Raw genomic sequence first — 27,356 nt, forward strand, 5'->3', positions numbered from 1 at the left:
TGCCTATCCAAGTTCACACTCCATCCCTCACAAAGCCCACAAAACGCTATTCATTGAATCATGCACTGTTGGAGATACGGGACTGGATTTTATCTCAACTAAATCAGGGACTTTCAGTCTTTTGAAGTCATGATCTCCATTGTCTGAATTCAAACAAAGTACAACTCCAGGATGCGCAAGAGCACAAAAGGGCTAATCTGACCAAAAATGTCTTTGTCAGTGGCCCTGCCCTAATTTTGAATTTTCCACTTAACTCAGCCTTTTTGGTCTCAAGCCGACCAAAATTCAAATTCGACTTGGGAGGGTAATCCAGGAAGTTATTACCATTTATTAACTCCTTAGCACAAAAGGTATAAGAGTCACAAATCACTCAGAGAAGTCATGAAGGAATGGACACTATGGCCATGAATTTTGCTGTGGGGGATGGGGTCAGAAAAGATCCAGAAGATGGCAAGGCAGAGCTGAGGAACAAAGAAAATAAAGGGTGGTTGGCTTTACTATTTCAGTGGAAACAATCCTGTCCCCATCCCCAGGCTCAGAACTTTTACAAAGAAAGGCTAACAGTATAGAAAGCCTAAAGATTGACTCTGATATAAGAATAGAAACAGAAGATGTTCTTTTCGGTCTTCTGGAGATCCCTCAGCTTGAGTCACAACTTGATCCAAGCCTAGGCAACTAGAACTGTCCCTGGATCCTAGGGGTGACCCAGGCTCGGCGATGCAGTGTCCGAGTTGGGAAAACAGTCTTCCTGCCCCACATGGTATTATGGTGGAGCTCTGCAGAAACATGTCCTTCCTCCTTCATGGGCAGAAGGAGGAACACCAAGCCTGTCTGCTAGCGTGAGATCTCTGGTATGGAGAAATAAAAATGTTTCTTTTATTACCTAATTGAAATTAGCTTAATTTATCAACAGGCACTGGGGATGCAATGCTGAAGCTTTCGTAAATTTCTCAAGCATTGTGTAAGGCGCCATCTTTTTCCTAATGATATTTTATTCAAGTTCAGTGGTTCTCGACAGGGGAGGTTTGCCCCTCCCCCGGAACAATGTCTGGAGACATTTTAATTGTAAGGATTTGTGGGGATGTATGCTACTGGTATGTAGCGTGTAGAGGCCAGGGATGCTGCTAAACATCCTTCAATGCACGGGAGAGCCACCCACATTAAGGAATTATCTGGCCCAAAATGTCAACAGTGCCAAGGGTTGAGAAATCTTCATTAAGTTGTTCACTTCATATGCATGATATCATACTACTAATGAATGACTTCTTAAGTGTTCATTAAAGTTCTCTTTTGCACATAATACTCATTTTTAACAAAGAATACGGTTTTCATTTGCTTGATAGAATTAATTCATTTGATTAAAGCAGAGTTCCCTAAGGTTTAGTGAGGTGTGGTTTTCATTTGATAATTCCAGTCCATGAAGGAACAGGCATCCAGTGATTACATGAACATCACATCAATTGTGTGTAATTGTTACAAATGGTAGGTACTGCTGATTGCTCATAAAAATCCCAACTTTTCTAAGCATTTGTTTCTTAATTTTTAAAATTTAACTTTTGAATTCCTATAGCATGATGTTAAACTCTTATTACCTATTTCAAAGTTAAAATGCATAAAGTGCTTTAAAAAACTGTATTTGTTTCTGAGCTTTATCTATGAAAATATATATTCTGCAACTATAAAAAATTCATTCTTGAACTATGTGTAAACTGAGAAATCATAGAGATCAAAGGGACTATAAAAACAAAATAAAATCAGAAAGAGAGATGAAAAGTTAATTATGAAGTAAAAAACAACTGAAAATGAGAAAAAAGTGAAACACTATAGGCCTAATCCAATAGCAATCCCAGATACAGGTACAACGCAGAAATACACCTCACAGAAAAATACAACAGCCATGAGCACTGAAGTTGAGAAATCATGTACAAGAGTTAAGAAATAAATACACTTGACATTGTCTTGTTGGAGAGGCTATATTCTAACCACTGTCTAGAGATATTCACTTTTCACAAGAGCTGTTTACAAGAGATACTTGTGAAGGAAGCATCTACAAACAAATTTTAATGGGGAACAGCAAGGAAATGGTGCTTGCATCAATGGCTACTGCAATAACATAGCAGCTGGATTTAGTTAGAGACTTACAACAGTGTCTCAAGAGTTCAACCTCTGAACATTTGAAGGGCTTTATTTGAGGACAGGATTAAGTGGTGTGCCTTTAAACATATAAATGAGCACCATTTAATTAATAACCATTAAAAACTCCTAGAAAGTATATTCTTTTAACACATGATAGAGTTAACAAGTAGAGAAAAATAAAACCTCGCTATGATGTAAAAGCTGACCAGACCGCTAGGCTCATCTGCCAGGTAAATGACTCACTCCAGAAAAAGAGCCTTATAAAACAAGTGACTCAAATCCATGCCTCAAAACCATTACAAACTGCCTTTCATGTTGCATCTTTAGGGTCATTTGTGGAAAATATAAATGCCAAATGTTAAATCTGTAAATACAAAGGATATAAAATAAGATATAAAAAAATAGATTTCAATTCACTAGCCACTCTGGAAAACAGTTTATTAATTTCATTCGTAAAACTAAATGGGCAACTAACACACGATGCGGTGACTGCACTCTCAAGATAGATCCCAGAGAAATAAAAACTGATTTCAAGAGTTTCTCCTAGTTTATGTGATACTATAAAATAAGTCCTCTGACATAACTTCCAAATTAAGCAAATTTCATTACAGAATATTTTACAGTCTTTCAAATACTGAGAAAAACAAATCAGTCTTTTTTTGAGGGGGAAGTTACTGACTCCACGATGTGCATTGAAATGTCTACCTACCTACGATGAAAAATTTCATACAGGATTGTTTTAGAACATCTGTCTTATCAAATCATAATCCACGGTCCACAAGAGTTAAAGATCATATATCTCTTTTTTCTTCAAATTTTTAGGGGCCAAGATTGTGTTTGACTTTGAATTTGATTGCCAGAAATTTAAGATGGCAATTAAAACATTTAAGAAGCTACTATTAAATTAAAAATTCACTATAATGCTCAAGCTGTCAAGTACAATTTGATATCTAACTTTGGCATCCAAATTTATTAAAAGATTCTAAGCTGGCTTCACACTGACATTTATAACAAAATGGCCCAATAGCACAGATTACAGACTTGCACAGAGATGATTTTCTGCGGGCCAAGGAACGTATGAACACACAGCATACTCAGTCACAGCGTGCCGGGCACAAACAGCCCCTATGTGGATCACCAATGAAATCACCCATCTTATCAAATTTAGGAAAAGCACAAACCGAAACAGCTCCAATTCATTTTAAAAATCCCAGATGACAACTCCATTTGCTCAATATCTAATCATTTCTTAGGTTCCTTAATTTCTTTTAATTGGGGGATGGGCTAACTCTCCTACCAAAATCATTCCAGGGTTTGTTCGTCTCGGCTGTTATTCAACGTATTTGCCATCCTCGGTCTAAACCACAGTTCAGATACGAGAATATAAAGGCCCCCAATTTATGTTAATGAGATGAAAATAATCATTCGCTGTCATTTGGAAGTATTTATTGAGTAATTCCTGTAGAGAAATTTGTAGGATAAACAATGAACCCTTTACTAAGAAAGCATATACTCAATAGTCTAATTATGGAGGATTACTCTACGCACGGCTTAAAATGCAAGTGAAATTAAAGCAAATTACTCTTTTATGAACACCTAAACTACTTCTAAATTGGATTCTATCATGATATTAGCATTCCAGAAGCTCCAGTGAATGGGAAAAGGTCATCCTGATGGGTTTGTATTTTGTGCTGTGCCAAAGTGTGCCATCTTGTCCTGGTCCTGGTTAACATGTGTAACAATTATTTGGATGAATACATAGAAAAACATGGACACGGTTTGAAGAATTGAACAAGAGCACATACATTAGATACTGGAATCAATATTCCAAATGATCTTACAGTGGGGAAATAATAAATCGACATCAACAAGATTAAACATAATACATTTAAAGGTTTGAATTTACATTAAAAATTAACTGTACAGTGCAGGATTGAGCAGGGCTCGAGGCAGATTATGTCATGAAGAATAGTTGAAAAATTTTAATGTTTAGTCCACAGAGAAAGCTAAGAGAGACACAGAAGAGTAGTAGTCAATTATATGATGTGGGGAGAAGAATTATTTTAAGGGGTAAATGACAAACCACAGGTTGGCTCAGTGACACAGCGGTAAGACAGCCCAGGATTTGAATTCTGCTCTGGCACATGTTAGTGGTAAAACCTCAGTCACGTTATTTCAGGGCTCTAAGCCTTACAATTCTCACCAGGAAAATGGGTAAATTTATAATATTGACTGCAAAGGGCTTCTATGAGAACTAAATGAGATAAAAGCCTCAATTCTATATCAGCCATAAAAACTGCTAAAGATCGTTAGGTGGCAACATAGGAAGGATTTTATTTACTAATAAGGCTCTACTTTTCTCTTACTTTCTTCCTACTACCCTCTTTCTGGATGTAATCAAACAGAAGACATATTTTTGGACAGAGTCCTAGAATGTGTAATAAATCGGGTTCTGGGGGCACCCTTTGCTTCAAAATTCTATGAACATATATATTTTTCCACCTGAAAAGGTCTACCATACCGACAAATTCGCTAACTTTGCTTGGAAGTAGGGACGTGGTTAGAAGAGTGTTGCTTACTTTAGGGTGACAAGAAACTGCCTACTATCCTCCTATTCCCAGACTCTCCTGAGTCAGCCTTCACAGCTCAGCTTCATCTTGTGGAAGTTAAATAAGTAACATTATATACACTCATTTTCAAACGAAAAGACAAGAAAGTCAAAAGCTGCCTGTAGTACTTTTAATAACATGTAAAAATGCTTATGTTATGATGTTATATGAGTAACAAGTAGGCTAGGAAACCACATAAGAGCGAAATTACAATTAAACACAACTCACCCAAAAACAAACGGAAAAACACAGATGCAAAAAAGTAGAGTGGTTGTCTTGAGTGGTGGTTCTGTCGGGGATTTTTTAAAGCTTCTGACACTTTTCTATATTTACCAAATGCTTTTCAATGAATATGTATTTTTTGCAGTGGGGAAAAAGAAATTTTTGAAAAGAAGTAACCCAATAGTTATTTTTTACTTTAAAATATCCTCCTCTTTTTTCATTCATGTACTAAGTTGACTGTAATTGGTGATTCAAAACCCTGCAGACAAAATAGTGTAATAATTCCTACAGAGCAACACACGAACAAGTACAAAACATCTAGAAACTAAAGCTCTGTGGGCACAGGGACCATAAAGGAAAGAAAAGATAAAAATAACTGGATGTACTTAATGAGGTCTCAGTACGTAGCTCACTGATACATGGCGTCATCCCTAACTCTCAGGGGCGAGGACTAGAGCCACTGAAGTAGCTCCCCCAGCTGTCCCAACCCGTGTCATTACTTCTCACGAATTACTGAAACGTATCATCTACCTTCTTCACTAGATTACAAACTCTGTGATGGCGGAGATTATGTCTGTTTAGCACAATTCTTAAGGCTCAGTACATAATTGTTAAATAACATGCTAATAATATGCTGCCTCAATAACTCAATATAACAGAATGAGAGTTGATTAAAGGATGATAGGCCAAAAAAGGCTGAAGAATAAGCTTCTAAAAAATGATAATATCCATGCAGAACTCTTTATGATTGAAGTATGTCTTTGTTTATGTCAAATGGAGGTTAGTTTTTTGATAGTATATCACCCATTTGTAAAGGGCTTTTAAAAAGAATAATTAGAAACCGATTGAGGACGTAAAAGATAAATCCATAGATGTCTATCAAAAAACATAAATGCTAAGTTCAAATGTGCACTTCACCAGAAGAAGAGAGATATTATCAAGTGCTGTTTGGGGATTCCCTTAAAAATTGCTATTTTGAAATGTTAAATTACGTTAAAGTCATTCTGCATATAGTTTCTGTGCATTTAAATTAATCTTAATGAAATGACGTTCTAAGTCTTGTATTTTTCAACATAAGCAGTGATGCAAATTAACTGTAAAGCACGACTCATTTCTCCTGGTTTTTGGTATCAGTTCTGTTACTCTATCAGCTTACTTCAGCAGGAAGAAAGGATTCATTGGGTGTTTAAAGGGATTATGATTATAGATGTTTGGTCTATCATTAAGGTGAAATTGGTGTAAACTATATATTCCAGAGCAGCCCTAAGAAGTTTAAAAGTCTATATTTTACAACTTGATAAAACAAAGTAGTGTAAGGCTTAAGTTTATCCAATCATTCAGATATGAATCCAGATTCTTCTGGTTTCAAGAAGTCTCTCTTTCTCCCTATTCCAAAGGCAGGTAAAACTTACAACTGGATCAGGATCTACTTTTCTCTTGTGAATGCTAGATGTTAGGGGAAACGATTTTAAATAGTGACTATTGTTAGTGCCAATGGTATCCGAAAATCACTATTGAGACGTCTTCAAAGCTGGGTTCTAGGGAAGAAGGCTAAGAATTTCCCAGAAATGCCATCAAAGCTACTTATTTTCCTGTTGTCAGGGCTTGGGCTTGGGAGCTTTCCTCCTCTCTATCTTCATTCCTCTCTGTCGATACTCTCCCCAGGATGATCTCATCCAGCCTTACAGAAGGAAATCTGTATATCCAGAGATGACTCACACATCTCCAGACCTGACCGCTCCCCCAGCCTCCAGACTCATATATCCAATGGGTTTCTGGCTACCTACTCTGAACATCTAACACATTTTGTTTTCTACATTTAACATGCTGAGTTAATTCCCATCTTGGGACCTTTGCTCTAGTTGTGTCATCCGCCTAGAACGCTCCTTCTTTTCATTCCTATCTTACTTCTATCTCACCTCCTTAGAGAGGTCCTCCAGGCTACCCATTTTAAAGAGAACCCACCTTCTCTGCCATGCTTAGTTCTATCAGTCAGCTTTATTTAAATTACAGCCCTTCTCATTATGTAAAATAATTATTTATTTACTTGCCACTGCCTATATCCTCCTCATTAGAATGGAAGGTCCTCAAAGGTCACCAGCTGGTGTAGTCTAATTATCAGGACTCTGTCATATTGGTTATTCCATATCCTGAGCACCACTGCTATCTTGGATAAGGCCTATTGACTTATATTACAAGTACGTTGGAACCTTCCCTCACTGTGTAATCATAACGGAGAAATAACTGGGGACTGATCGATCGATCAATCGATCGATCTACCTACCCATCCCCTCACTCATCTTGCCTCTCCTTCTCCCCACTTCACGACACCTCTCCACAATTCCTTGGATACCACAGGAAGTAGAGTTCAGGATCTTTCAATTTCAGTTTCAGAACCTTAGCATAATTTATAACAAAGACATAATATATCTAGACAAGAACACCATAGGCAACAAGGGGATCATGGAGTGAAATGCGGAACATGTGTCATACGCACTCTTGTCCCACCTTTTGAGTCCATTTAAAACAACAAAGAGTCAACCTTGGTAGACGTTGACATTTATAGAGGGACAGGTGCTGAAGGAAAATTGAATAAATCTGTGCTCCAATGTGAACTATTAAAGTCGCTTTCCAAATACATCTAACAAAGTGTGCTTCATCTAGGAAAAGGTGAAAGTTTGAAAACAAAATGTCTTAAGAAAATGCGTTTTGCTTAGGTATGCTGGGAACAGCTATCAAAAGTCAAAGTGTTGGGGCTGGCCCACTGGCCCAGCAGTTAAGTTTGCACACTCTGCATCGGAGGCCTGGGGTTTGCCAGTTCAGATCCTGGGCACGGACCTATGCACCACATGTCAAGCCATGCTGTGGCAGGCATCCCACATAGAAAGTAGAGGAAGATGGGCATGGATGTTAGCTCAGGGCCAGTCTTCCTCAGCAAAAAGAGGAGGGTTGGTGGTGGATGTTAGCTCAGGGCTAATCTTCCTCAAAAAAATAAAAGTCAAAGTGTTATATATATTTAGCAGCAAAAAAGCAATCCTGGACTATTAAAAACTAGAGGTTTAAAGACGGTAACAATGTTGTGGAAATTGTACAAATGGATGTAAATTTATTTAGTTAAAATGTCAAAAAATATTAACTGTTAATAATATATCTAACCTAGAAAGATTTTAGTTTCAATTTGTAAAGAGATCCACATAAATAATCAGAGCATCTAAAATAATACCAAGGTTTAGCAATTCTTTATTAGTCTTTTCCCTAAGGATTCACTTTGAATCAAGCCTGCTCAGGAAATAATGTGCTTTTCTTTTATTTTCGCCCAGAAATTCCAAAAGAATTCTGACTAGAAAACTAGCTCAGAGTAATTTAAACCTTTTATTTTTTTCTAAATAAGCTTCCTCATTGTCTTCTCTAACTTGATTACAGAATACTTGCACACACGGAAGTTATCCAGTAAGGTATAAAGAAATACACTTTTACAATATGTAAAATGCGGCTGGATTTGTATAGATAGGTCTTGTGGGTTACGTATAAGCGGTTACCTGGTGCCCTGAGATCTGGCTTCATAGCCGTGCTGAATTCCTCTGACCCTGGATCTAACCTGGAGACTGTAATGACCGAGACAAAGCTGATGTTTACAAAACTCCAGGCACAGTTGCCCAAAGCAGACCTGAACCAGCAAATGCACCTGCTAGCTCCATCGTTTCGCTTTCATTTGACCTTAAGGCGCTTGACAGTGTAACAGCGAAGGAGGAGGAGATAGCACAGCCACACGATGGTATCATGGCTATCCCTGGGAACTTTCTGCTATGCACAATTTACTGTGTGTGTACCTGTGTACAGGTTTGTAAATCTTGTTCTTTTAACTCCTGTGCTGCTCAGAGTTCTAACTGATTTCAAAGGCAGGGCTCTTCTCTTAGTCTCAACTTACCTTTCCCAGGAAAGATGTGGCTAGCATTTAGCAATTCCTACAACAACACACACTCTTTTCTTTTTTTCTTTTTTTAGGAAGATCAGCTAACATCCGCCAGGAACCCTCCTCCTGAGCGAACATCTGTGCCTATCTTCCTCTACTTTCTATGTGGGACGCCAGCCACAGCATGGCTTGACAAGCGGTGTGTAGGTCCGCACCCAGGATCCGAACTGGCAAACCCCGGGCTACTGAAGCAGAACGTGCAAATTTAACTGCTGCGCCACCAAGCTGGCCCCACAACATACATTCTTCAGTGGAAAGACCTTAGCACTCTTCCCAGGGTGTTATCACTGATTACATTATCTGAAACTGTTCTCTCTTTGTTTCAGTTTTAACCATCCTCTATACAAATCTAGAAAATTACTCGCATGCACAATACATAAAATAAACTGAATTATTTGGGGTCTCCCCCCAATAATGGTATCACTACACTGTGACATTAAAATCAAAGATAATAATTATTCTTTAACTCAAATAATTAATGATTTTATCAAGTCATTTATTCTCTGTGTGTGATACATGCACACACCTGCTTAAGATACTCAAGGGCTCCTGTCTCAACTTTCTAGGGAATCATAACAGCATCCGATGGCCCTGGGGAGATTTTATGCTCTTTTCCTTTAAAGCTTCTTGTTCTAACTCTTCTACATACAAGACTTAACCTGCTAAAAGGGAGTAAATCTACTCCATAAACAAAATACAGAATTTAAAATATTTTGAAGACCCTATATTAATAAGAGGGCTCTGAATCAAAGCTTTGACTATGTGCCAGAGGTGACCGATTTCTCAGAGAATATCTTTAGACATGAATGTACAAGAACTGGCCTAGTATTGCCCAAATAAATGCTTTTGCAATAAAGCACTTCTGTATTACTTTCAATGTATATGGACTGATGCTTTTTGTCTGACATTAATAGCCATAGAAATTACAGATATATGTTGTAATTTTAATTTTCTTTAATATCATTTTCCTACTGAGATTTTTTTTTAAAGATTGGCATTTGACCTAATATCTATAGCCAGTATTCTTTTTTTTTCTTCTTCTTCTCTCCAAAGCCCCCCAGTACATAGCTGTACATTCTACTTGTAGGTCCTTCTGGTTGTGCTATGTGGGACGCCACCTCAGCATGGTTTGACGAGCAGTGCCATGTCCGTGCCTAGGATCCCAACTGGGGAAACTCCAGGCCACTGAAGCAGGGCACTCAAACTTGACCACTTGGCCACAGGGCCAGCACCCTACTGAGTTATTTCTTTTTTTTTTTTCTTTTTTTTTTTATTAATTTCACATTTTTTTTTTTTAATTTTATTTTTTCCTTTTTCTCCCCAAAGCCCCCCGGTACATAGTTGTGTATTCTTCGTTGTGGGTTCTTCTAGTTGTGGCATGTGGGACGCTGCCTCAGCGTGGTCTGACGAGCAGTGCCATGTCCGCGCCCAGGATTCGAACCAACGAAACACTGGGCCGCCTGCAGCGGAGCGCGAGAACTTAACCACTCGGCCACGGGGCCAGCCCCCCTACTGAGTTATTTAAAGGTTTGATTATATGCATAAGTGGTCCCCTAGTTAGTTCTTTTGACCTTTGAACTTTTCTACATTGGACACTGACCCTCAAAGTAGCTTTTCTGTGATAAATCTAGTCTTTAATAATTAACAATTAACAAATATCTCAACTAACCACACAGGGAGGCTATCAGCATCTCACTACGCAGTTTCAAAACATCATTACGCTTCTGTGTTATTTGCACTCTTATCTGAATATTTTATTGCAAATTGAACTTATTTTATAAGTTTTAGGAAAATGCAAAAATGACAGTCTTTATGTTAGGGATAAAATGTGTATAATTGAATATAATCAAGGAAAAGATGGAACTCTCTGGATGTGCCAAAACAGGCAAATCTTTAGCTTTAATCAGAGAATCACTGTACATGTGTGCCATTGTGAGGGAAAAGAAGAAATCTTTTAAAAATTGTATAAAATTCTAGAAATGTACTGTTGAATACTGTATTTAACATTCAAAGTGTAACTGGCAATTTTATTTACAATATATTTTAGCTATTAGAGACTATAATCCCCCTTGTGATATATATTTGTTGTTTGATTTTTCATATAATTTCACTTTTATATATTTTTTTAGAAACATACAATGTACCGAAGTAGAGAACTGTACTGATAGAGATGACAGATAGAAATAAAGAAAGATAAATAGATAAATAAATAAATAAGTAAAGAGATGGAGAAATAGACAAATAAATAGAGGTAGGAAATGGAAGAGAAGGAAAAAGAAAAGATGAAAGATGAGGTAGGAAAAGAAGACAAGAGAAAGGATGAGAAGAGATGAGTAAAGAAGGGTAAGGAAGCAGAGGAAAAGAAAGAAAGGGAAGAGAAGAGTAGCACAGGGGAGGAAAAGGAGGAAAAGGAAGACAAGGAACAAGAAGGGACAAAGAGAGGCCAGAAAAGATAAGATTGGACGAAAGAATAAAGGGACAATACAAGACAAGAAAGGAAAGGAAGGGTTGAGATGAAAAAACGAGTCATTGGGGAACACTGTCAGTCTCATCAATAGTTCCTTACTCTAAAAACAACTGAGCTTTGTTTCGCCCTTCTCTAACAAATAATTCAGAAGTTACATTTATTTGAGAAAAAGACAATTGTTTTAAAACAGCAGGAAACAGCTGTTGAATGAGTCAGATGAGACTAAGTATTTGGAGCAACATGCCGTTAAGAATTAAAGCCATCATTGCTTGTGCATGTATATAAATTGCTTGTGCATGTGTATAAATGACAGCCCAGACAAACAGCTCATGTTGGGTATTTGATGCTATTAGAGCCATTGAGGAGGAAGACGCCACTGTTTAGTGCTTTGAAAACTGTCTTTTCTTCCCCAAGTGAGTAATGCTTATAGAATCAGAGAAGCGACCTCATGACAAATAGAGAACTAAAACCCTTTGAAATGAAAATTTAACAACAGAAGTGGAAATAATGAGCTTCCCAGTGATACTTTGGGGACACCTTATGGTACCCTCAGTAAGAAGTGATCATAGAGAATTTCAGAGCAGAATGGGACGCGCTAGTGATCATGCAGTCCAAACCCTTCACAATGCCAGTGAAAAACCTGAGAGGCCAACAGAACTTAAGAACCTTGTCCAAAAACACAACTAACTCAGGTCTTCTACTGTTCAATTTCACAAATGATTAAGGAACATATACAATATCTGCTGGGAGCTTCAGTATATGAAAGAAATACTAAGTAAATGGACCCGATCCACTAATTTCTGTTTGTACTTAAAATGATTATTAGATACATGACTATGAGCTTCCTGAGATCCAGGAACAGTATCTTGTAACCTTCATATCCCCAGAGTAGAACACACCACTCAGTGCACAACAGTCTCTCTCTTTCTCCCTCTCTCACTCTCTCTCTCTCTATTTTTAATGAATGGATGGAGTACAAGAGCATAAAGTAATAGCCTTTAGATACCATGACTGCATACTTTTGTACAAACTCTTTAAAATGGGTCTCTTACAGTAACTTGGGGATTGCACCTGACCCTATGCCAGTACTCACGAAGCTGACCATTACTACCTTACCTTCCCCAGGGATGGTGCAGTCTACAAATTACATATAGCTCAAAAGACAAACCGTATGTGCCTTTAGGGAACATCTGGCCTCACTCCTAAGGACTGTGTGAAAATAAAACCAAATACAAACTGGGTAGTAATTAGATGTCCCCAGAGGAAAGGGTTCCTCATATCATTCACGATCATGTGATTCAAGCACTTCCCAACAGAGATGTGCCCAATGGGTGAATATCTTTTCTATCTGGATCATCTCTCTAACACAGGCTCATCTTCCTCACAGCGTCATAACTGCTGAAAACATCTTTTGCCTCCCTCATCTCCCACCCCTACTTCCTGTATATGCCAACCTCTTGACCTCTTAACAAACCCTCCCCCCCAATCCTGGAGCTAACTTGCTCCCATCACACTCCACCTCCACCTATACCATTTCTACTGGAGCCTGCCATTTCGCCAGCTCCTGTGTCAGCAGCCCACAGTACTCAGACGCCAACAATGGTTAGTGATTGTTGGTGCCAATCACCCTGGAACTCTACCCCACCCTTGTGGGCTGGGAGAGAGACCTCGAAACAGTGCCAATGCCCACTGACCCACCTCAGTAGGAAGGAAGCTCCACTTGGAGGCTCCAGCACGTTTTCTCAGAGAAATGTTGGTAGATTTAATTCTTGATGGAGCTTAGGTGTTATGTGTATAACATTTAATCCACGGTATCCTTAAAATCCATAACCATCACTTAGAATTCTTTTTCCATGGGGGGGGCCATGAAGATAAGGGGGAAATGTATTCTGATTGTCAAACGACAACTTCACCAACAAAGTTCTAAAATACATCCCACTTCCAGATCAGAAATAATTAAATGAACAAAAGTACATTTCAAAATTAACAGTAACATTGTGCTTAAGAGACTCTCTGAATGGTGAAACATCCTGAACACTCATATTTTGCAAGTTCCAGAGGGAGAGACATGCAAACTTACCTAACTAGCTCAACAAGGACAACTTGTAACTTTATAAATAATTAGTTAATTAAATTAAGCTAAGCGGGCCTTTTCAAAAGGTCTCTAACCAGATTTATGCTACAGAAGAGGCCTGCTTTACTGGGATCATAGTTTCACCATAAGCCTCTGCAGACTTCAAGTACAACGCACCATCTTGGAAACTCACTATGGTACAATGTAATTGAATGGGAAACAGGCGAGTGACTCGCTGCAGGGTGAGTTAAGCCACAGTCAGTAAAACACTCAATGCACAAACCTCCCCCATAAACTGTAAGGGGATATGGTAGCAGGAGGGGATATAACAGAGAGAATAATAAAATTAATTAACCCATCCCAAAAGACTTTAGTTAGTTATCGTTAAAGTAATAATCTCTGGAGAGTAATCAGAAAAGACATCACTGAGTCAGCACCAGAGGTGTGGTTCGTCTCCATCTACGCAATCCCTTTCAGCAACTGTTCAACTGCTGATGCTTCCCACAATAAATTCTGAGCATCTGCGGTCTAGAATGTGCCAGCTTTAAAGGCAGGATCCACCCAGCCCCTCAGGCAGGCTCTGCAGGGTGCAGCCAGCACCCTGAATATGTGTGTGCACCACGTGTGCCCTAACCCCAAAATCAAGGGGGTGGAATCTGGAACTGGGAGGTGTGGGGCTTTGTACCATCCTGGGAACTGTAGAAAGAGGAGGAGAAAACAAACAAAACAAAGACTCACCCCACCCCCACTGCATCCTGTTTCACACCATCCTCATTCTTCAGTTATTTTGAAAAACCAAGAAGACCAGCTTTCTCTTCTAAGTCCTTTCATCACCGTCCCCTTTCTGGCTCATTGTTAGGACTGATTCAGCCACAGTCATGGATTTCCCTGGGGCTCCTGCATTTGTTGGGGATGAGAAAGGGAAAGAGGGGAGGTGCCTGCCAGTAACTGGCAAAATGTCTACAAGTGGGAATCTGGAAACGAGCTGTTGGACATCATAGTCTAGCCTTGACCGCTTGCCACCAGCATGTCTTTTTCTTAGTGTTCCAGCCTCTTTAGTTCTTGTCTCCACTCCTGGGTGGGCGATCCTATATCCTATAACCTCGTCACTCCAGGCACAGTCAGCATGCTATCCTGTGTTCCCATAACCTCCCTGTCTCCTCCCTATAAAGCACTATTGTCTCTTTACATACCCACGACTCTAGCAACTAACCCTTGCAGATTCTCTGTCTGCCTCCTCACCCACCTTATACAGGCAATAACTCTCCCAACGTGTCGCAAAGGATAGGCCTAAAGTCGCCAAGTCCCTTTCAGGAGCAGTCTCCTCTAGTCGCACTCTCATTTTAAGGCCACCACAACTTAGAGCAATGGTTCTCAAATCTGTATGTTCCAGAATCACCTGGCGAGCTGATGGAGGACACAGACCCAGGCTCAGGAGGACCCAAGTTTGAAAGGCACAGGTCTTGACTAATCTAAAATCAGAAGCGGACTCAGATACAAATAAGAAAATAGATTTTGTCAAGAAAAGCTTTTTCTTCCTTTTTGAGTTCTGCTGCTCCCTCGAGAGCTAAAGTACACCCACGCCCCCTCTGTAGCCTAAGCGCCTTACTTTTTTCCTCCCGTGAACCCCCACGCCCCTCCACTTCCACCTTTTACTTCCTCCCACGAGGCTCTTTCCAGAACCTCTCTACCGGCTTCCTCTCCGGGGGTCCTCCGCGGACTCCTGCAAGAAAGAGGAAACAAATCCGACGTCCACGGTGGGCGGCTCCTGTCCCTGGCGGAACCCGAGCCCATCCCGCCCGAGACTTAACTTTTCAAACTTCCCAACTCACTCCTTCCTACACGATAATAAAAGAAAAGTAGGCAAGACAGAGGAAACGGCACAGTGCGCCCTGGTGAACTGCCGAGCCCGCGCGGGCTTCCAGGGAGGTCCCTTTCCCTCCGCTGTGCCCTGCCGGCCCCAGGTGGGTGCAGCCCCCGGGCCCTGCCGCAACCCCCTCCCCGCGCCCTCCAGGCTCCCGCCCGCCGAGGCCGGGAGCCCCACTTACGGCCAGGAGCGCCCCCGAGCAGCGCGCCGCCGCTCCCGCCGCCGAAGGTTTGCCTCCCAGGAAGCGGCGAGGGCGGGGAGGGGCGGGGAGGGGCGGAGAGGCGAGGGGGAGTTACCTGCGAGCGTCAGGTTGGCGGAGGGAAGCTTATTCCGGCCCCAGACCGCGCCTGTCCGGGACCGGGTGCAGAGCTGACTGAGGGCGGGTGTGGGGACGAGTTGCAACAAGTTCGAAGTCTTGTCACTCCAAAGCCCGCGCAGCCAGAGAGCGCCTCGGAACCTGTCTGAACTCAAAAACCCAGCCCTCCACCAGCAAAGTATAAAAACCTTTCTTTTCTGTCCGCCCTCGAGGCTGCCCGGCAATTACAAGTCCCGACATCTCGGCCGGGGCGAGCAGAGACCCGGGAGGACGGCGCGCTCACCTGGGAAGAGGGTGAACCTGGGAGGAGCGGGGTGTGCTCTCATCCCCCGTCCTTCCTGGGCTCCGGAATGCACGGAGGGGAGGCAGAGGGGCCGCAGGGTGGGCGTGAGGGTTGTTCCACCCTCCAGAGAGTGAGGCTGATGGAGTAGAGTATTCCAATCAGCAGCCAGCGATGCAGACCTCTACCCAACCGCCTGAGTTTCCAGGCCTGGAAGACACCGGGAGGTGGAAAGGTGGAAGAAAAAGTGTTTATGCAATTACGTTTTTATATGAAAGAAGAATTTTACAAATCATCAAAGATTTGATACCGATTTTGGACTGATCTGGTTACTGGATGGGATGAAAAGACCCTGTTTGAAATAGGGATGCCTGCGTGAAAAGCAGGTCACTCCGAGTGGGAGGCTGTGGAGTAATGTTATGAAAATATAGACATTATAATGTGGTTTTAACGTAAAATAATTACAGCAATTAATAATTTCCTTGTATTCATGAGTGTTTATAGTAACTGTATAATCATATGTAGTCTTCAAGATAGAGCCATTTGCTGCATTGTTAAAAATGCAGCCTATGGGCCAGCCCCGTGCCCGAGTGGTTAAGTGCGCGCGCTCGGGTTTGGGGCCCAGGGTTTCGCTGGTTCGGAGCCTGGGCGCAGACATGGCACCGGTCGTCAGGCCATGCTGAGGCGGCATCCCACATGCCACAAGGAGGACCCACAACTAAAATATACAACTATGTCCAGGGGTGGGGAGGGTCGGGGAGAAAAAGTAGGAAAAACAAAGAAGATTGACAACAGTTGTTAGCTCAGGTGCCAATCTTTAAAAAAACGAAAAATGCAGCTTAGTACAGGAAGAATGAAACTTAGGGTAATAGGCATATTTTAAGCTTCTGGCGTGATATGTAAATTATCATAAAATGGAGTTGACCTTAATAATTATTTTTATGGCCACTTTGCCCTGAATAAGACTTGGGGAAAATGCTAAACTGTCGGGATTTAAGTCCTGAGCGATGGGTAGATTAGACAGGAAAATGAAATTTATGCATTCTCAGTGTTGAAATGGTGTAAAGGCCAAGGGCAGGATGTAAGACCAAGTTCCAGGACGGCACGGAGGTCAGCTTCCACATTGTGCTGTCTGTGATTTGCAGTTCCTTTTCTTCCACAGCATCTAGAGAATTGTCTTATTTTACATATTTAACTTTTTCCCTCTGCTCCTACTAATTTCCATATCTCACCTTTTAATATTTTTGCAACTCTGGTCTTCATTTTTGACATGCAGCGTCTGACTCACTCAATTCATGTTTTCTGTGTGATACTTCATTAGCTGGTATCCTTTTACAGTGTTCAAAAATAATTCTGGATGTTTCTTAAAGGAGCAATATTTATGAGCATTTTGAGATTGCATTCGTAAATATACACTTAATTTAAAAAACAGCAAGAACATTTAGACTAAACAAATTAAAATGGGCCCATGGGGGTCTAATTTGTGTTTATACATAAATCAAGTGAAATCACAAAGAAGGATATCTACTAGAGTGTTTATCATGAAAAGCAAATAAAAGAGAGGAAAATGTAAGTGGATAGGGAGAATCCATTAAAGGCTCTGTGCTAAGGGCTTTCCATCCTTAGTGGGATGGGAGAATAGATAAAATTGACCCGACCCCTTCAGGACCCTATGAGCCAGGTGGGGAGAAAAGATACATGCAAAGGAAAGGGAGCTAATAGAATGAGCCAGTGTGAGGAACTTTAAGTGGAAAGGCCCCATGTGCTTTAAGAGGCAAGAGGAAGGAATGATTAACTGTTTAGATCACTGGGGAATGGTGATGGAACTGCGTAGAACTGTTGGAGTTCGAATCGGGTCCTAACTGATGAGCAGACTTCGTAGGAGACTGAATTAGAATTAGGGCTACAAGCTGAAAGAGCAGAGTGAAGGCTAGCTGGGAGAAAATAAAGCAAGTTCTGGGACCATACAAATCAATTGTCATGTCTATGTTGGAAGGAAAGTTTGGAAATAAAGTTTAGAGTGATTTTCTCACCCACAGAATGACGTCAGTATTATTTTCTATCTAGGATTGTTATAAGAATGATGAATTAGAAATAATATAAGTAAAACCCTTATCATAGCATCTGGTATATGGTGAGACCACAGTAAGTGGCCACTGTTCTACTGGGGGTCAGATTGTGAAGAGCCCTGACTACAAGCTGCAAAATATGGACTTGTGTCTACTGATGGTGATATAATGACTAACCTACGAGTTGGTGCTGGCAACCACAAAGGGACCCAGAAAGACTGCCTGAGACCGCCTGCAGCATTGAGAGGACCCAGCGCCGTGGTACCAACAAGGACCCTTTGAATCCATCTGGCTCCCCAGAAGTCCAGCTGCAGCAGGGTGAGTCTTCCCTAGGTCTTGGATCTCTAAGGTCCTTGAGTTTATCCGATAATTGTTCCTGTGTTTATCTGGTTGGAATAGGTTATCCTCTGTGTTCACGCAGAATTCCAAACCTGGTGCTCAGGTTCCTTTGGCCTTTGAGCCAGGAAAAGGAGGAGAATAGCTGTTGGCTGTAGTTGGAGTTTTCCCCTATTTGCCTCCTTGACTGGTTCAACTAGCTAAAAGTCAAACTGTTCATGAATAAGGGCCAGCCTTGGCTGACTCTGAAGAATACCCTTGAATGAGAGTTAGTTTCAGTTAACTCTGAAGAGAAGGAACATTTTGCTCCCTCCGACTGGCATTGCCAGCGACCTGGGTGACCCGGGGACAAGTGGAGATGTCTGAGATCAATTCTTGAGATGTGCTGCAGTCCCACAGAGAACTCCAAAGCACATAAGGAAGAAATTTCTCTCCTCTAGGGCTGTGCAATTAGGGTGCACCAGCCTTCCGAGCCACCAGGATTGTTTTAGACAATCCATAGCAGAAACTGAGACACAGGAGACGGCGAAAGCAACTCGTTGGTGACACTCTAAAGAGCTACACCTATAAGCAGCAAACTTTGATCCACCACACAGAACCACTAGACTGACTTGCTGAACCAGAATGAGAAACAAAACACTAAAACCAGGAAACTGTGGGACATCCCACAGCCAGCTGCCTGCTAGTACTCTGGCAGATTTTATGTTTAATACTTAGGGAGCACATACTTGCAAGGGGCTCCCCAAATGGGAGGATGTTACTAAAGGAGTTCTCACTTTAAAATGACCCAAATAGGGCAGTTTCAACTTGCCCAAACTAAGGTATTTGTGAATGCAATTAGAGACAGCCAGCTACAAAAGTAAACAATCAGAATAGGATGCATATTTCAATTAGTATCGGGAAGCATCCAAGAGATAAAATGTTGGAATCATTTCCTGGAAAGAGATTAACAGAACTCTATCTGAGACTGTATCTGAACTGAAGAAAACTGTTGAAGCTAGCACAGTGCTCAAGTGGGCAAATCCTTCGACAGCTCTTCCATTATACCTGTTGCTTTTGGAGCTGCCAGATCCATTTCGTTGCCTCCTCCTCCCTCACCAGTACCTTCACCAAAGGCACAAGGGAAAAATCCAGACCTTTATGCCATTGTTGTCCCTTTAAAGAGAAAACTCCTGTTAAGGTAGGAGGTGGAGCTGTACTGATACCTCCCTTTACTCCTTGGACCAAATCAGAGCTCAGAGCCATAGCCAAGGACTTTCCAGATCCGCTTACAGATCTAGAGGGTTTTGGTAAGGAATCTGAATTAACGATTGGAGTTTAGGTACCAGGATTCTCAGATCTTTACCAGTTAATTCACATGGTTGTCTCAGAAAGAAAAGCTAACGAGTGGATAGAAAGGGCAGGGTGGGCAAACCCAATGGACAATATGAGGCATCAAGGAGTTGAAGATAAAGAAAGATGTTTAGAAACAGCATAAGAGCTTTTGAGAGCCATTCCAAGAATATTTCCTAAGATAGCTAATGTACTAAAATACAGCAATGCAAACGAAGGACCGATGAGCCTATCCCAGATTTTTATGAGACATTTGACAAAAATCTTTAAACAGTATTCAAGGATGGCTCTTGAAACCTTTGAGAACCATCAAAATGATCTGTTACTTAATCCAGCCTTTTTGAAGACTATTGATGAAGAACTAGCAACTCACACCAAACAACATGAGTTAGGCTGCTCTGCTTTATACACTAACGTTTTAGTAACAACGGCTGACCAACTTTCTAAAGCTATTAAAAACAAAGAAAAGAAGACTTCAGAGAAAATAAGGAATTGTAACCAAACAAGAGCTCATCCCGTGGAAGACCAACAGGTCCATAAGAAACAAAGGAATCAGGTCTTTGCTTTTACTGCAAAAAGCTTGGGCATCAGGAAAAGGACTATAGAAAGAGAAAGAGAGACCTCGGACAAGGTCAGGATAAACGCCCAGAACATAAAGACAAACAATAGGGGTGCTCTGAGGATTCTGAGGGAATCTTCTCAGTTCTCCTGTCAAATACCTTAGGATACATAGTGATACAAATAAAGGAATCACAGTAACAGCCTTAATAGATGCCGGAACCACTTTATCCATTCTAAACCCTGCCCAATTTAAGGATTCTCCCCCTTAGAGTAACATAACATTTCAGATAGTAGAGGTTTCAAACTTTCCAGTCACCGTATTCAAATCTGTTCCAATTGATTTTCAAATTGGAGAAATTGAAGAAAAACACTCCTTTCTCTTAGTCAACAGTGCTCCGCTGCATCTGATGGGACGGGATCTCCTAGAGAAATATGGAGCTTATGTTTCTTTTACTCCAAAGGGAGAAATGTATTTAAATTTGGGATTAACCTCTTTAGATAGGACAATTCAACATAAAATAATGATTTTAACTCAAGTAGCCCTTCAGGATAAAGAGGAGATTCTTAAACAAATTCCTCAAGAGCTTGGGGCTTCTACTCCTACAGATATAGGAGGGGTTCATTCAGCAGAGCCTATTAAGATTTCATTAGACCCAGGCAAACTTTGCCAAATATTCAACAGTAACCATTGAAGACAGAAGCCATAGAGGGCTTGAAGCCTCTGATATAGTCCTACTTAGAGAAAGGACCCATAATACCTAGTGCCAGCCCCTGCAGTTCACTTGTGTTTCTGGTAAGGAAGGCACATGGAAAGGCATGGAGATTTGTAAACATCTAAGAGCAATAAATGATGCAAGTATACTATGCCACCTGTGGTTCCAAATCCACACACCTTACTGTCTTTCATCGCATTGAACAGCAGGTAATTTTAGATAATTGATTTGTGCAGTGCTTTCTTTAGCATACTGATCCGTCCTCAGGATCAATACTTGTTTGCTTTTACATGGGAAGGACGACAGTATACATGGACAGTAATGTCACAGGGATACACAGAAAGCCCAATTTATTTTTCACAAATTTTAAAAATTGACCTAGACAACCTTGAGTTCCCCCAATGGTCAACTCTGGTCCGGTACGTGGATGATTTGCTTCCCTGCTCAGGATCTTTAGCAGACGGACAGCAGGACACAATATATCTGCTTCAACAGTTAGCACATAAAGGACATAAAGTGTTCAAAGAGGAATTGCAATGTAGTCAACCAACAGTGAAATATCTAGGACATGTGATATCAGCACAAGGACTTTTAATTAATCCAAATAGAGTCAAGGTAATTCTGGCTTTTCAGATGCCCAAAACCAAAAACCAGCTTAGAGGATTGTTAGGGTTAACGGGATTTTGCTGGAATCAGATTCCACAATTTTCAACTTTAGCCCAACTTCTGTATGAACTATTAAAACAAGAACAACCAGAACCCTTAAATTGGGATTGAGAATACTCAAATGAAATGAAAAATTTAAAGGAAGCCTTATCACAAGCACCTGCATTGACGCATCCAAGCTATGACCTGCCCCTTTTCCTTTTTTTTCCGTGAACATAAAGGTACAGCTTCAGGAGTCCTAACTCAAAAACACAGGGACCGTTACAGGCCCCTCGGTTACTATAGCCAACAAATAGATCCAGTGGCAAAAGGATTACCCTCTATCTTACTTAGACTATCACAGCAACTGCATTGCTATGTAAAGCTACGGAAAAAATAGTGGTGGATAAATCTCTGTCTATGCTCCTCATTCAGATGAAGCTTTGTTAAATTCTCATCATACTCAACACTATCTGCTAGTCAATTAACTTCTTACGAAATTGTTTTGTTTCCCCCTAATATAACTTTGCTTAGATGTAACAGGTTGAATCCAACCATCTTGCTTTGAGATAATGCCAAAACAACAAAATTTGATCATGACTGCATAAAATTACCTGATCAGCTCTTGACCCCTAGGGATGATTTACATGAAAGTCCTATAACTAATGCTGACTTTATATCATTCACAGATGGCTCATTCTTGGGAGGACCCACTGGGAAATATCAAGCCAGATATGCTATGGTTTCTCCAGTCTCTGTTCTTGAGAGGTCTCCCTTGCCTGATGCTCACTCAGCACAACAAGCTGAACTTGTTGCACTTACTAAAACCTGTCATTTGGCTGAAAGAAAAACTGCAAATATTTTTACTGATCGTAGATATGCATTGGAATACTCCATGATTTTGGGTTGCTCTGGAAGCAAAGGGGTTTATTAATCTCTACTGGACAACATATTAAAAATGTAAACAAGTGGCTGCTTTATTGGAAGCCATCTTACTCCCTAAGGAATTGGCAGTAATAGAAGTGCAAGGCCACTCCAAGGTGATCTCTTAATAGGCTAAAGGAAACAAGTTAGCAGATCAAGCAGCTAAGGAAGCAGCCTCACAAATGGTTGATTCCACAAACTTCTATATGTTCCTTGTCCCTCTCTAACTTGACTGAGGCTTTATTTGATTTTCAGAAGACTGCCACAGACAAAGAACAACAAATGTGGATTCAAAAAGGGGAGGGGAGTTTTTGATTCTCACAGGAGCCTATGGATTGGACCTAAGTGATGTCCGATATTTCCTTTAAAAGCTCAACTTCCATTTCTACCATTATATTCATGATTTGACTCACTGGGCCCCAGAGAAAATGATCTCTTGAGGGAAAACAGTACTTTTGGAAAACTTCTTTCATTATAACACAGAAAATATATTCCAAATGTTTATTCTGTACTCAGCATAGTTCAAAGGGAGTTTTCCCTTTGCTAGCACGACCATTTGAATTTTGGCAGATGGATTTTATCCAAATGCCTCCCTCTCAAGGACATCAGTATATGCTTGTTATGATTTGCATGTTGTGTCATTGGGTTGAAGAATTTCCATATAGAAGGGCCACAGCTCAGTTGGTAGGTAAATTACTATAGGAATGTATCATTCCAGGATGGGAAGTTCCAGTGCAACTACATAGTGACCAAGGGATTCATTTCACCAGACAAATTATGAAGGAAATTTGTAAAATCTAGACTATATTATAGCATTTTCACTGCAGTTATCACCCCCAATCAGCAGGCCTAGTGGAACCAACAAACGGCATAATTAAGACCCAATTGATTGAACTCACAGATGCAATTCCTCTGCCATGACCTAAAGCCTTTCCGCTGTATTGCTGAACCTAAGAGCAACACCTTTTGGCAACACATCCGTCATTTCCGTTTATTATTACTGGTAGGACTATGCATCTTGATGAAGGATTGTATGAGCCTTCTTTACTAAAAGGTGACATACTTCACTGTTGTAAAATCTTGACAAAACTGTTAAAAGAACATTCGACATCGGTTGTTGATGCATGTGACACAAACTTACCCATGGAAGAAGACATACAGGCTCATAACTTACAACCTGGTGACTATGTTTACGGGAAACATCATCATCTGAAAAACTCTTTATGGCCTAAATGGAAAGGACCTTATTGGGTCCTTCTGACTAATTCCCGTGTAGCCTAGTTACAGGGAATTGACTCTTGGATCCATATTTCTCACTTAAAAAAGGGCACCAACTACAGAGTGGTCATCAGAGCATATCTTGAACTTAAGACTAACACTACAGCAATGAGACTAGGATGAGAAGCAGCCAACAGCCGATGCAGACAGCTCTTCTAAGAGTCTGGACCAGGCCAGTAATTAAGGGACGATACATATTGTTTTTGCTTATTACTGAATTCACCTGCTCTTGTTACATTTGTCTTTCCAAGCTGCCCCAATTCTTAGATATTGACTATTTGTTTTGGGAAAAGGCCACAACTTTAAATCCTGCAAGGAGTAACCCAAATCATCAATTTAACTCCTTAAGTCAAGTATTTATGTATAACTCTAAAACCCAGAATTTAGGATCTATCTTACATAAACCTGTCCTAAGTCTTCCTATTAATTCTGACTTCCAGGATACACTTACTAGATAGGGCATGCCCTGGGAAAAATCTCCAGGGAGATTCTGCCAGGTGACATTTTTGGAAGAGAAGTTACAACTAACAGAAGAGACCCATATCAGCATTGCCATGTGGCTATAGGGGTAGATGATGAACATTTAAAGCTGATACCTGGTTATGATAGTGAATATTTGATCAAACCCTGTACCTCTTGTCACAGTGCAATGTGCCCCCACTCCCCCAACCTTGTTTTTGTGGGGTCCTATGGTAAAAAAGGATGGTTGAATCCTGTTGGAGTGAAATGGTGAACTACCATAGATAGTCATCCTCTCAAAATTCATGAGGGCCAGTTATGGGAGGCCCTCTGGTTGACACAAACTACTCTATATTTGGAGCTTATGACTACCCATTTAAATTTAGTCTGGAGAACTCACCATTTCTGGGCAAGCAGTCTGTATCCAAATTGTAGCCAAATGACTATCCCCCAATGGAATCAACACATTTGGTGGCTAAACCGCATTGGCGTAAGAGGGCAAAAAGGAGTATTTTAGGTGGAATAGGTGCTGGGTTAGGCATACTTGGCCAGGCAAAAGCGGCATTTATTGAATACCACCACGACCAAGAAAAAGGATACTTAACTGAATCAGGAAAACTTAGGGGAGTATTCCTCCAAGGGGAAAGGAAAGGCTGGGAAGCTACATGGAAAACTGATGAGACCTTAAGCCAATGGATTGACGAAACTCAAAAAAATCATGAAAAGGAATGCTAAGTCTCAGTTATAGGAGAGAGCTTGTGGCTCTGTGCAGCAAAGTCTCATGACTATGCAACTCCAGATGGAATCAGAAGAGGCTATGAAACAATAGCCCATCATATTAGCTGCAGAAACCCAAGAAACTCACTTATGGAAAACTTATGGGCCTCCAAACCTATGGGAAATAATTGACAGAAATTGAAACTTACGCCATTGTTCCCTGACTCCTTAGTGCCTAAGCTATGGCCTAATAATAAACGCAAGGTGGTGCAACTTTTGGGATAGGAACTATCCGTGAAAACTAATGGCTATGTCCTACAGGACTCAGTGGGCCCTTCTTACCCAAAATGGATTAAATCATGATGGGAACCTATCTTGGTTTTAGGTGGTGAACAACAAAAAGGGATACGGTTATGCTCATAGGAACAACGGAATTCGGAAATAACTCTTACTTGGCCTATGATAAAAACTCCTGTCCAAAACAACATATGTACATGGGGGTTGTTTTTTCTGGGAAGGAATAAGAAATCATACTGTTCAATTATCAGACCATTATTGTGACTAGCTGAATAAACAGCTCAGGAGTTTGGTGTAACACAGAAATTATAGGAAAGATTCACCTTTCAGGGGTCAATAAGACTTATAACACAGATGAAGAAGATTATGTTTATTGGGAACTTGAGCTGACACCTCCCAAAGAAGTTAAAATCATGGAAGATGAGTGGCCTGGGGAGAAATTAGATTTGGCTTCTCAAGAAGTGCAAGATGTACTCAGCAGACTGAGGAAACTTATAAAGCGCAACTAACTGTAGATAAAGGAGGGAAAAGAATTATTCAACTAGTTCAAAAATATACTGATGTCTGGGGCTGGCCCCGTGGCCGAGTGGTTAAGTTCGTGCGCTCCGCTGCAGGCGGCCCAGTGTTTCGACGGTTCGAATCCTGGGCGCGGACATGGCACTACTCGTCAGACCACGCTGAGGCAGCGTCCCACATGCCACAACTAGAGGAACCCACAACGAAGAATACACAACTATGTACCGGGGGGCTTTGGGGAGAAAAAGGAAAAAAAATAAAAATAAAAAAATCTTTAAAAAAAAATATACTGATGTCTGTTTGGGATTCATTGGATGGTTTTCTTGCCTTTTTCACTCATCTACTCACTTTGATATTGTAAAAACTGTATTCACAATTAATTATCATGTTATTCTGATGTGCTAGGTATCGAAGGAGGCAAGGACGGGACAAGTCCTGGATCCTGTTAGCTAGGAAGGTGGAAGTGATCCAGGATTCATGTTCAATAAATGACTTATAACATAGGCAGGGATATGAGAGGTACACCGCCATGTCAGAGGAAAATTAAGGGGGCATCTCATCGGTCATGAATGCAACCGTGGGTTGATGATGACCAAAAGAGGAGATTGTGAACAATAATTGGGACCCCTCTCCCTGGTCTAGCAGGCAAAACCAGCAAATAAGCTGCACAGGCTTAGAGTCAATGCAAAATCTATGCTGTACTGTGAAGCAGCCTGTGCCAGAATGACTTCGCAACCCTTCACCTCGTGACCGAAGACACCAGCTGGAAAAGATCTACAGCAAGAAGAGATAGAGGGTACCTGGCTTTCACATCTCTAGCTGTGTTTTTGAGGTTGAAGGAATGATTAGCGACCCTGGCATTTGCCTCTCTCCACACAAAGATAGCATCAACATTCTAGGATTTGTTCGATATATAACCCAGAAGTTCTTGTTAATTTTACATTTAATGCATAATCTAAAGAAAACCCAGATGTACCTTGTCACAGAGGAACAGATATCTCTTTGATATTCAATGTGTAAGCCCCTTTCTGCATGGACACCACTTTGTAAAAAAAACACGTAAGCCACAGTCAGATCTGTAGACTTCAGAGCAGTTCCTTCAGAGCGCTCCGTTGAACTGTTTCCTGGGCTCGAGTTCCTCACACCTGAGTATCAAATAAACTCTTCACTTAACTTTTATCAAGAGTCTTTATTTCATTCAACAGTGCCCTTCAGTGGAAATTCTAGGGAGTCAAGAAGAGCAGTTAGCCAGCTGTGATATAAAAAGGGTGACAAGGGAGGGGGTAGTGAAATGGAAATGAGACCAATTTGAGAGCCAATGAGACTGAAAATCAATATGATTTGGGGTCAGATTGGATGTGGAAGTTAAAGGGAAAGAAAGAACTGGAATTTCGAGCACCAGAAGTTATCAGTGGAGGGAAAGAAAGAAAGAAAATAGCCATGTATGTGAAAAGTAGGAAGAGGCAGGAACAGGGTTACATGAAATGTTATTTTTAAGATATTGGAGCCCTCTTTATATCTATAGGCACTGAGAGAAAGATTGTGGAAAGGAACTAGCAGAGGAT

General features: G+C 40.9%; 1 protein-coding gene across 3 annotated transcripts in view; it reads right to left on the reverse strand.

Moving 5' to 3' along the window:
- Positions 1-15,603, reverse strand: part of FAM83B (family with sequence similarity 83 member B) — a 78,102-nt gene extending 62,499 nt beyond the window's left edge. The window contains exon 1 of one of the 3 annotated variants that reach the window (XM_046640532.1): positions 15,530-15,603. The gene's annotated coding sequence lies outside the window, so the exon portion shown is untranslated. Of the gene's footprint in view, positions 1-14,219; positions 14,572-15,090; positions 15,142-15,529 lie in introns of those variants that run through there. The other 2 variants (XM_046640531.1, XM_046640533.1) reach the window with 2 other exon arrangements.
- Between the last annotated feature and the right edge of the window lie 11,753 nt (positions 15,604-27,356).

This window comes from Equus quagga, chromosome 15, assembly GCF_021613505.1.
Source record: "Equus quagga isolate Etosha38 chromosome 15, UCLA_HA_Equagga_1.0, whole genome shotgun sequence".
Lineage (NCBI taxonomy): Eukaryota > Metazoa > Chordata > Mammalia > Perissodactyla > Equidae > Equus > Equus quagga.